This window comes from Dasypus novemcinctus, chromosome 18, assembly GCF_030445035.2.
Source record: "Dasypus novemcinctus isolate mDasNov1 chromosome 18, mDasNov1.1.hap2, whole genome shotgun sequence".
Lineage (NCBI taxonomy): Eukaryota > Metazoa > Chordata > Mammalia > Cingulata > Dasypodidae > Dasypus > Dasypus novemcinctus.
Genome location: NC_080690.1, coordinates 75088695 through 75101322, shown reverse-complemented (window position 1 = coordinate 75101322; position 12628 = coordinate 75088695). Strand labels below are relative to the sequence as shown.

The 12628-nt window shown below is 38.1% G+C and overlaps 1 protein-coding gene and 1 pseudogene across 3 annotated transcripts in view; one reads left to right on the top strand and one right to left on the bottom strand.

Annotated features, from left to right (window-relative positions):
* LOC101415947 (zinc finger protein 665) overlaps positions 1-12628 on the top strand; it is an 82543-nt gene that overhangs the window by 22674 nt on the left and 47241 nt on the right. The window lies entirely within an intron of this gene.
* LOC101415230 (spermine synthase pseudogene) lies at positions 1323-4212 on the bottom strand (annotated as a pseudogene).

Genomic DNA, 12628 nt, shown 5'->3' with positions numbered 1-12628 from the left:
AATGGGCTGGGGTAGCACACCCAAATGAGAAATCTGTTGTCTCCAAAATCTGAAGAGACTAACTAAGCATTGTCTTCTTTTTTGCTCATAGGAGGGGCCAGATGCAATAGCTTATCCTTCATATAAGAGGAGATATCTCAACATACCCCACACCACTGGACATCTAGAAATTTCACTGAGGTTGAAGGCCCCTGTATTTTTGTTGGATTTATCTCCCATCCTCTCACACAAATGCCTTACCAATAAGTCTGGAATCTTTGCTACTTCTTACTCATTAGGTCCTGATACCATCAATATAATGGGCCAGTGTGATGTCTTGTGGGAGGGAGAGATGAACAAGGTCCCTGCGGGCAATATTATGACATGGGGCTGGAGAGTTGATATACCCCTGAGGCTGGACAGTGAAGGTATATTGCTGGCCTTGCCAGCTGAAAGCAAACTGTTTCTGGTGGTCCTTACTAATGGCAATTGAGAAAAAAGTGTTTGCCAGGTCAACAGCTGCATACCATTTACCAGGGGATGTGTTGATTTGCTCAAGTATGGATACCCCATCTGGGGCAGCAGCTGCAGTTGGAGTCACCATTTGGTTAAGTTTACAATAATCTGTCATCCTCCAAGATACATCTCTTTTCTGCATTCATCATTTCAGTAAATATCAGGGTGCTGTCAATCCTCCAGTAATAATCATAGTAAAAGTCAACAAAAAAACCAAAAATATAAAAATATTTATATTTTAAAAATATGGAGTCAAACAGTATGTAGTACGGTTTGTTAACTTTCTTCCACTTAGTACATTTCCTTCTTTTTTAACCATTAATGCAAGATTATTAATGTATTATGTACATTACAGTCCATAGTTTGCTTTCCTTGTATTCTTACTTGATATTAAGATCTTATAACATTAGCATACATTTATTCTGTTTCAAAGTAAAAGTCTTATATACTCAATTTAACCATATTCAAATTTCACATAAAGTTTCAGTATTCTATACTTTTGTATGTTATATTATTTAGCTTTCCTTCTAGTAATATACGGGACCTTTAACTTTCAATCAATATCATCATGCTTTTCCATCAAAGGATATGAAATACCCACTAAATCACAATGGATTTCAGATTTTTGTGAATGATAAAAGACACAAGTGAAATATATTCCACAAAGGTCCTATATGGAAGTGATAGATAGGATGTTGTACACACTGTATATTCAGGTATAACCAACTCCACCATGGTTCAGAAAGTCAGAATCTAAAAATAGTTCAGTAAGAGGAAAGGCTAACATTTTTGAATACTTATCATGAGCTCAGCATTACTCTATGCTATTCATTTTTTTTAACTCTTATAAGCACCAAATTTCAATATCTAAGTCAACTTTTTGACAAGAAACACTATCAAGAACTTCCCTCAAGAACAAAACAATGATTTCATTCTTTCTAACATCCAAATTGAAGGCTTACCGAAACTAAAGCAAAAGAGCCCACACAGAAATAAAAAGTAACAAAAATCACATTCTAGGGGTTCAGTGCATTGAGCAGCCTTCACTGGGCTGCCTAATCATCCTTTAGCTGACTTTCAAAAAATAACACCCTAGTTCATCAAAATATACATTTTCCATTGCCTTTTTTTAAATTAAAAATAATAATTAAAAAAAAACTTTAAAGGAATTCACAATCAATTGCCTGACTTGTTTCGGTGTCATCTACAGCATATAAAGGTCAGGATGGCTATTTGGGGAACTCATGACTAGGTGATCTTAATCTTCAAGGCTTAGCTGTCTTCCAAACAGTGTAAAATACCCACAACTCCAAGTAGGAAGGGACACAGACGATCTCCTTCGAGAATTCCACGGGACAATACAGGCGCCCAAGCTGTTCTTCATAGAGCGACAGGGCTTCTGTCAAATTGACACAGTTCCCCTGTGTAAAATATTTCCCATCCTGTTTCAAAACTTTCATTGAAAGGTCAAGAATCAGTCTGAGAAACTCCCATGTGGAATCTTCTTCTGGAGACGTGGAGATTGGAACAGCTGTCAAATCATTAATCACATAATCAAACTTCCTCCTTTCTTTGGCGTACTTCTTCAGTACTGGAATGCAGTCTTCTATTAGAACCTGATAGCATTCTCCTTTAAGATTGTCTAAGATGTCACCACAAGTTTTTCGCATATATTTCTTACACCCATCAATCACCATTTGGTCAATCTCTACCATAGTGACCATCTTTGGTTTCAGTTTGACTATCTCACATAAGATGCCCCCATCTCCACCTCCCAGAATCAGTACATCTTTGCCAGTATAATCTTCTTTTCCACTGCCCATGATGGCCTGGGTATATGCCAAATCACTCTCTGCCAAATTAACATCCCTGCTGAGGATGAGAATATTTCCAAACTGCTTTGAGTGTAGAATTTTAATGTTCTGATAAGGCGAGTCTTCATCATACACCACTTCATCTATGTCATACTCAACCAGGCGCCCATCAGCAGTGGGCCAGTATCTGTCAATGGCCCCTCCTCGAACTATGGGTGGTAATCGCTTCACCCTTCCAGTACTGTCCTGACTCAGTTCTTTCATTCTTTCTTCTACTTTATTCAAAAGATTGTCAATTTCTTCTTTGCCTTGTGCATCGTTGTCATAACTCTGAAGGTCCAGCAACACCAATCCATGTGGATAAATTCTCAAATTGGCAAAGCTGCCATTTTTGTTGGTGTAAGTTGCCAAATAGCCGTGGTCCTGCCAGGTGTACACTGACTCTGTCATCCCCTGCTCCTGGAAAATGGACTGGAGGCCTTTTAGAATGGTCTTGCCATCAGCTTTGGCGGTGAGCGTGAAGTCGAGGGTGCTGTGCCGCGCTGCTGCCATGGTGCGGTGAGGCCCTGTGCCATGCCTGGGGGAGGCGGCCGCGGGAGACTGGGGACCGCGCGGCGTGTCAGGCTGTGGCTGGCGGGGAGTCAGCATTACTCTAAATGCTTTACTTGAGTAACTCTTACACTGACATAAAAGTTTATTAAAGGAAGACAAAATTCTCCTTAGAGACTGATGGTTAGGTAAATGTGTCAACTTGGCCAGATAATTTGTGCCCAGTTGTTTGCTCAAGCAAGCCCTGGGCTAATTGTAATACAAGGACGATTACGAGCCATAGTCATCCGTTTTCTACATAGATGGCTGATTACATCTACATTGGCCAGAGATATTGCCATCAGCAATAAGTGACACTTTATCCAATCAGATGAATGCCTTAAACGGGGAAGTTTAGCATTCAGAGAGAATTTCCGAGCTTGTCTTTGGACAGCCAACATCTTCCAGAAACTCATCAAGGAACTTCATTGGACTGTTATCAGAGCCCCTGGTTTGCAGCCTCCCTGTGGAACCTGGGCTTGTGTATCACCACGGTCACGTGAGAGAATCTTATAAGTCTCATATCATTTACAGATATCTTCTGTAGATTCTGTTTCCCAAAAGAACGCTGACTAATACAGCTTGGTACCAGGAGTGTGGTGGTTCCTGAGGAAGAGAATCTTAAACATGAGATATCTGAGGTGGTTCTGGGAGTTTCACAATTGGCTCTCTTGGACTCAAGGGTACTAATGACTCCCTTTCCAAATATGAAGAGGCCACTAACAGTCCATGGCATGAGCTGACAATGTAGATACGTAAATTATCATCACTGGATTCCCCTATTTCCAAACTTAATAAGAAGCAAAGATCTGGGTGAGAGTGTTTTCAACCCCTTAACAGAGTTTTGTGAAGTCAAAAGGTGTAATGATGTTGGCTGACTCCTCCTAGGTACTATGGACTCAGTTACAAAATAAAGAGATGAGCTAAAGACTTAAAATTTGAAACTTAAACACCGCATTAATGATGTAAGTTTCTATGTGTGACCTGAAGGAGAATCCTGTCTTTTGCAGCCACAGGCTTGAGATATCTGAGAACCAAACTCAGGCTCTCATTGTACAAGTAGCAGTACAAAAGAAACTAAAATTTCAACCCTGCAGAGTATCTGTGGTTAAAGTGAAGGTATTGATTGGAAAGGAGTAGAACCCAAAGGATTGGGCTGGAGACATATGGAATGATAATAATATTCATGGGGGCTTTGCAACCCTAAATTCTACGGAGACTTTAAGAGATAAACCTCTGATGGCCTGCCCTGTGGATACCACTCTTTATCAACCCTGTATTACTCATCCTGCCCCAGGGAGTTGGACACCTTCCCAGCCCTAAGACCCTAAGGCAGGTTTCAGCCTGACTCCAGTATGCACTGCCCAGCTTCCAGTCTGTACTAAGGAATCTGCTTTCCAACCCCTGCCTAAAGAGATTAATCCTCTCTCCCCAGAAAAATGCAAAGGAATGCCCTGAGGTCACTAGCTTGCGAGAAACTTCTAATCCTCACCCACCCTCACTTACTACACTAAAATCATAACAAGCCCTCAAAAGTGAAATCCAGAGTGTGATCCATAAGGAAGTACAATATACTTTGAAAGAACTACATGAGTTTTCCAACTTATATAGACAGAAATCAGAGGAATATGTGTAGGAATGAATACTAAGGGTATGAGATAATGGTGGAAGGAATATAAAGTTGGATCATGCTGAATTTATTGATATGGGCCCATTAAGCAGAATTCTGGATTCAGTGCAGTAGCATGAGGGGTTAGAAAGCTCTTCAACAGTTTGTTCCAGTGGCTGACTGAAACACAGACCAAAAGATGGCCTAGCATGTCTGAGGTTGAGATATCTGATTTGCCCAGGTGCACAATGAAGAGGGAATTCAAAGGCTTAGGGAGATTGGAATGCTGGAATGGATTTACTATTTAAAACCTGCCCAACCACTCCAGGAATGTCCAGAGGACATACCTTTAACCCGGACTGTTAGGAATACATTTGTAAGATTAACTCCATCTTCCCTAAAGAGCTCTGTGGTTGCTCTTTGTAGTCCAGATGTTACTGTAGGGAGGGTTGTAATGGAATTAGAATCCTTAAACATTATGGGGATGATTGGATCTGGGGCCTGTAAAGGTCAAGTATTGACAGTTAATCACCAAGATAAGGTGGTTGTGGCTACTGCAATGAAAGGCAGATTCAAAGGCGCACTCAAAGTGGTCTGAGATACATAGAGTTATGGTGTTGGCTAATACATCTTGGGGTACCTAGAAGTGAAATAGATGGGCAGTCTACTAAATATCTTCTGGATCTGTGTAAGTAAAAGAATTCTAGGTGGAGTGAACAAAACTCTAAAATTACAGATGCAGAGAATCACGGCCCCTTAATCAATGCCCAGACTTGGGACAGTTTATAGACCCAGAGGCTCTTGAACGAGGTCCCCTTGGGAAGGATCCTCTTAAACTGTCAAAAATTTATAATGTTAATCTTTCTCCCACCTTTCTCCAAGGAAACCTACAGGCTTTTACCAGAGTAACTGTACATTGGGCCCTTCTATTGCTCGCCTCTTATGCACGTATGGTGGTGAGCGCGTGTCCCAGGGATGCCTGGCACCTCTCAACCGACCCGGGAAAGCAGTTAAGGGGGAGGCAGGCCCTTGTGAGCAAGTGTGGGTATGCCCATTGTGTGAAACTTGAATATGATTAAATTGAGTTAAAACTTTTTCTTTGAAACAGAACAAATATATGCTAATGTTACAAGATCTTAATATCAAGAAAGAATACAAGAAAAGCAAACTATGGGCTGTAATGTATATAATACATTAATAATCTTGCATCAATAGTTAAAAAGGAAGGAAATGTACTAAGTGGAAGAAAGTTAACAACCACTACTACATACTGTTTGACTCCATTTTTTGAAATAGAAATATTCTTATATTTTTGTTTTTTTTGTTGACTTTTACTATTATTATTACTGGAGTATTGAGAGCATCCTGATATTTACTGAAATGATGAATGCATGACTCTGTGGTTATGCCAAATACTATTGATTGTACACTTTGCATGGAGTGTATTATTAGTATTTATCAATAAAATTGATTTTAAAAATCTGAAATCAACAGTAATTTAGTATGTATTTCATATCCTTTGAGGGAAAAGCATAATGAAACAAATTTAGGTATATATAACTAGCTCAGAATTATCTTACATGGATCTGTGAAAACATTCATCAGTTGAGTTGATCCTTAACACATCTATCATTTTCTGGGAAGGTAGAGACTCTCCCCATGGCTACTTGGTGAGATGTTATTTTTCATTTCAGGGACTGTTGACATTCCAGAATGGGGCCATAGACTTCTCTTAGGAGGAATGGGAATTTCTAGACCTTGAGCAGAGGGCTTTGTACAAGGATGTGATGTTGGAGAACTACAGGAACCTAGTCTCCCTGGGTGAGCATAACTTCCTTCCAGAAGTCAGGAGGTACCCTAAGGTATCTGCCTTTTCCCTTGTGAGTCACTCGGGATCAACTTTGCTTTTAAATGAGATTAAATTGTGTTGATTCCCCAAATGAAAAGCATCTTCCTATACCATCTGGACTCTAACCACACACTTCAGGCTAGATTAGTGGTGGTTCTAAGGATGACTAAGCACAAAACGTTATATCAAATCTTAACAGCCTCATTGATATATAATCCATATTCTATACAGTTCACTCATTTAAAATGTACCCTTCAGTGGTTTTTTTTTTTTTTAACCATGATCTCATATGTAGGAGGCAGTTGGTGAACCACTAAACTGCATCTGTTCCCTTCAATGGTTTTTAGTATATTCATAGATATTTGCATCACCTCTGAAAGTAGTCCCTTACCCTTCAGCTGTAACCCTTGTATCCCTCCGTGTCCTCCAGCCCTACACAACCACTAATCTACTTTTTGACTCTAGATTTTCCTAGGAATGGCATTGAATCTGTAGATTACTTTGGGGAATAGTGCCAGCTTTACAGTATACTTCTTTCAGTCTATGAACATGGGATATCTTTCATTTCTTTAAGGCTTTAATTTTTTTTCGAGTGTTTCTGTTTGTCATTGTATTTCTTTTACCTTTTTGGTTAAGTTTATTCCTCAATATGGTTTTCTTTGACAGCTGTTATAGATGGAATTGCTTCCTTACTTTCCTGTTCATTTTGCACATCTGGTTGTATAGAATCACAGCTGATTTTTCATCTTGGTATAGTACCGTGCACTGTGTGTATGTTAGTACACACTGAATGGTGTCCCAATGTTCTCCTAGGATCTGTCCTTTTTTCTTTATTCTTTTTTGTTTCAGATCATCAAATTGAGTAATCTCAATTCACCAATCATGAAATGCACTGATTATTTCTTCGGCCTTTTCCAGTCTCCTATTGAATCCCTATCCTTTTTTTTAAATCTCAGCTCTTGTATTTTTCACCTGTCACGTTTCAGTTAATTCCATTGTATAACCCCTGTCTATTTATATTCACTATTTCAAAAGGTCTTGTCCTTTTGTTTTCTTTAGCCCTTTGTACTTGGTTTCTTTTGCCAAAGTGAACATAACTAGTTGATTTAAAGTCTTTGTGATATGTGGACAGATAGATATATTGGCCTCCTTGGGGACAATTTCTATTAATTTTTTATTTTCCTTCTTGTGTATGGACCATACTTCCTTGTTGTTTTGCATGTCACACAAGTTTTTTTTTTTTTTAAACTGGACATTTTCAATAGTAATGTGACACCTGCAGAAATCAGATTTCCCTCCTTTCCTAGTGTTCATAGTTACTTCTTGTTGTGGTTTGTGTAGTCTGATAACGTTTCTGAATGAAACTTGTAAATTCTGCATCCTTTTTCATGCGCAGCTACTGAAGTCTCTGTGTGGTTAGCTTAGTTGTCAGCTAATAATTTGATGGAGATTTCGTTAACTAAATGGATCAACAACAAAAATGTCTCCCACTGTTTTGAGATGGACTTTTTATGTTGGAAGATGCCTTTAACACTCAGGCATGAGGTTTAAAACTGCTTTAATTTTCACTTCCTGCTTGTGCTGAAAGTTAGTCAGGCATGAGACCTTTACCCTTTTCTGTTTTTTCTCAGTATAGACCCAGCTGTGGACACACATGTGACCTTCTAGATTCCCAAGAATATGTAGGAAGTTCTCAAAGCCTTTTTCCCCAAAGCATCGAACTCAGACTTTTCAAGATGTCTATTTGTCCCAAATGGAATCCTTTGTTCCAGCATCAGCAGGTCATACATTTGTCTTTAAATTTAAGTGCTACACACTCCCTGTCCTCCCTCCCCGTAGTGGCTTCTGCTATGGGAGAATTCTGAATTAGGCAAAATAGAAGCCACCGCTCTGAGTTATCCCTTGAGGGAGCCACCAGTCAGCAGACATGTTTAAATGGAAAATCCACAGTTCTTTGACAATAAGCTTCATCTCTTCCCAGGTATTCAGCACTTTTACTGGGAACATGAGCTGCTGTCTTCAAGGCTACTACTGAATAGTGGAAGTACAGGACTTGGGTAGCATAAAATAAAATACTATAGAGCTCTCCTACTGAGATTCAGTTGCCTTTTTCTTAGGTGTTTGTCGGAATCGTCGACCTGAAGGGTATCGGGAAAGAAAGACAAAGAGAAAGATGGGATCAGGGGGTCTGAGAGCACAGACTCATCAGACAAGTTTATTGGTCTCAGGGGCTTTCCTTTATACCCCAAGTGATCGTGAGAGCAAGCAATTATCCTAGTTAGCTATACCCATTACCTCAGCTCCTATAATAATATATTTTTGGTATACTGGGACTACATGATTATAACTTAAAGTATATAATCTTATTGTTCTATTATATTGTCAAGAAACATGCTTATAAATCTTGTTGCCCAAGTTGCTCTGTTCCATCTGAAAGTACACTGCCTCTTGCTAGACTTGTGATCTGCATGCATAGCCATGGAAACAGCATATCCCAGTGGTCAAAGAAGTAATTTACTTTAAGGAAACATGTCTTTGTTTCCCACAGGTGTTCATTTGATTAGCTTCCAGAGTTGTGATGAGATGTATTCTGCTAGTTTTTGCCAGTTTATTTGCTGGTTTTTTTTGGTGGGATGCACTTTTAACAGTTCCCTAGTCTTCTGTTTGGCATCACCCTTCTACAATTCATAATCTCTATCACACTTTCTTTTTTTACAAGATTGATATTTTATCAGTCAGTCATGTTCAACATATTTCAAATTGTCATGTTTTGTGCTCCTTCTGCAATATAAACCTGTTCTTATGAAAGAATGCCTTAGAATTCCACAGACTGTAATTTAGTATAATTGTGGTTATTTATTACTTGTCTATTTTATTTCCCTCGTTATTAAAATATTTTTTTGCTTGGTTTTTATTATGACTTATAGATGATGGATTTCCAGTATGTACTGTGGAATATAAATGTAAGTTGCTGAGTGTCCATGTTGGCAATGATTATACTGCATGGATAAAGTTATAACAGCTGTTCAGAAAATATTTTGGTGGTTTTCCAATGGTTTTTCTAAGTTTTTCCTAATTTTCCTCTTACTGTTTTAATTTTGCAACTCTGAATTGCCAATTATTTATATTATACCTGAGGTAAGTTTTTTCCATATTATATACCATTACATTACTCAGTGCTGTGCCTTAGTATTTATTTGCATATAGTAATGATGCCATAAATATACCAAAATAAAATATCTATTTCTTTTCAGATATCAGACATCCATATATCTACTGCCACTTGGTCTATGCTTTGAGATGGCAGGGAAAAATATTCTTTATTTTGTCACAGATGTAAGTTAAATAGACTGAGTGGTTTGGTCATAAGTTGTAAGAATTAGTTTTTATAGTGTGAGTGGTTTGTGAGTGAGTGAGCTTTCCATTCTCTATCCTCATTCTGTTTACTGGGGACTTATATTCTAATTATTAATTCTATGAACTTATATTATACCTGTAGTTTGTAATATAAGTTCTATGAACTTATATTATACCTGTAGTTTGTAGTTTGTTTACTGGGGACTTATATTCTAATTATTAATTCTATGAACTTATATTATACCTGTAGTTTGTAATAGAGTATTCGTCCTTTTGTGTCTGTCTTGCCTCACTCAACATAATGTCCTCTAGTTTCATCCATGTTTTCATCTGCTTTATGACTTCATTTATTTATACTGCTGCATAATATTCCATTTTGGAAATAAAACTCAATTTGTTTATCCATTCTACAGTTGATGATCACCTCAATTGTTTCTAGCTTTTGGCAATCATGTATGATGGCACTGTGAACCTTGGTGTGAAGATGCCTGTTCTCATCTCTGTTCTCAGTTCTTTTGGGTATACGCAATAATGATATTGCTGGATCACATGGCAAGTCCATATTCAACTTCCTTAGGAATTGCCAAAAAGTCCTCCATGGTGGCTGTACCATTCTATTATCCCACATATAGTGAATAAGTGTTCTATCTCTACATCCTCTCTAACATTTACAATTTTCTGACATTTTAGGGGTGGCCATTCTGATAGGTGTGAAATGATACCTCATTGTAATTTTGATTTGCGTTCCCCTAATAACTAGTCATGTTGAATATTTTTTCATATGTTTTTCTGCCATATGTATTTCCTTAGACAATTGTCTTTCAAGTCTTTTGCCCATTTTAAAATTGGATATTTTGTCTTTTTACTGTTGAGTTGTATGGTCTCTTTATTTTACATGGATATTAAACCTGTACTGGGGAAGTGGACTTGGCCCAGCAGTTAGGGCTTCCGTTCTACTACATGGGAGGTCTGCGGTTCAAACCCTGGGCCTCCTTGACCCGTGTGGAACTGGCCCATGCTCAGTGCTGCTGAGTACAAAGAATGCCGTGCCATGCCGGGTGTCCCTGCGTAGGGGAGCCCCACGCGCAAGGAGTAAGCCCCGTAAGGAGAGCCGCCCAGCGCCAAAGAAAGTGCAGCCTGCCTAAGAATGGCGCCGCCCACACGGAGAAATGATACAAGATGTCACAGCAAAAAGAAACACAGATTCTCATGCCGCTGACAACAACAGAAGCAGACAAAGAAGACGCAGCAAATAGACACAGAGAACGGACAACCGGGGTAGGGGTGAAGGGGAGAGAAATAAATAAATCTTAAAAACAAAAACCAAAGCAAAAAACCTGTACTGGATATGAGGTGGTAAAATATTTTGTTTCATTTAGCTTCCTTTTCACCCATTAGACAATGTCCTTTGAGATATAAAAGTATTTTATTTTGAGGCAGTCCCATTTATTTTTCTTTTGTTGTTCATTTTTTAGGTGTAAGATTTAAGAAAGTACCATCCATCACAACTTCTAGAAGATGTTTTCCTACCTTTTCTTCTAGCAGTTTAATGGTTGTTTTTTTTTTAATTTAGGTCCTTCATCCATTTTGAGTTAGTTTTTGTATAAGGTGTGAGATGGGGTCCTCTTTATTACTTTATGTTACAGCTATCCAGTTGTCCCAGCACCATTTGTTCAATAGACTGTTCTGGCCCAGCTGGGTGGGCTGAACAGCCTTGTTGAAGATCACTTTACTGTAAATGTGAGGGTCTATTTCTGAATTCTTAGTTCAGTTCCATTGGTCAATCTATGTCTTTATGCCAGGACTGTGCTGTTTTTACCACTGTAGCTAAGCAGTATGCTTTAAAGTCAGAAATGGAGAGTCCTCCAAATTTTTCTTCTCTTTTAAGACATTTTTGGCTATTTGTGGCCCCTTATCCTTCCAAATAAATACCATTATTGGCTTTTTCATATCAGCAAAAAAGGATATTGGCATTTTTATAGGGGTTGCATTGAAACTGTTTATCTGTTTGGGTAGAATTGACATCTAAATGATATTTTGTCTTGCAATCTGTGAATATGGCTTGTTCTTCCATTTATTGAAGTCTTCAGTTTTGAAAAAATGTCTTATTTATTTTTTATATTACACATTTTTAAAGTTAATAGATCACAAAGAACATTACATTAAAAAGCATAAGAGGTTCCCATATAACTCACTTTTCATCCCCCACCCCCATCATTTTTGTAAATTGTATTTTTTTTTGAACATATATAATCACAAAAAAACTATTTATTTTTAAAAGATAATTAGATTACATAAAATGGCACACAAAAAACTACAAGGGATTTTCACATGCCCCATTCCCCACCCTTCCCCACATCAACAACCTCCTTCATTAGTGTGGTACCTTCATTGCAATCGATGAACACATTTTGGAGCATTGCTACTAAGCATGGACTACATTTTTTTTTTGTTAGCAATGTCTTGTAGTTTTCTGAATATGAGATCCTTTATTTCCTTGGACAAGATAATTCCTAAATATTTGATTGTTTTAGACAGTATTATAAATGGAATTTTTTTCTAATTTCCTCCTCAGATTGCACATCAGTAGTGTATAGAAATACTAATGGTTTTTTGCTTATTAATCTTGTGTTCTGCCACTTTGCTGAACTTATTATTTCTAGTAGCTATATTATGGATTTTTTAGCATTTTCTAGATATAGGATAATATAAACAGGCAATATTGACTGTATTATTAAGGATTCTCTATGGAAACAGAATCAATGAGATATCTGTCAATAGTAAGAGATTTTATTAGAGTCTCTCACGTAACTGTGGGGATGCATAAGTCCAGGGTCGTCAGGCAGGCTGCCTGTGAAAGAGTCTCCAGTGAAAGTCCAGTGAAGGTCCTTGATGAGTTCTGGGAGTCGTTGGCTG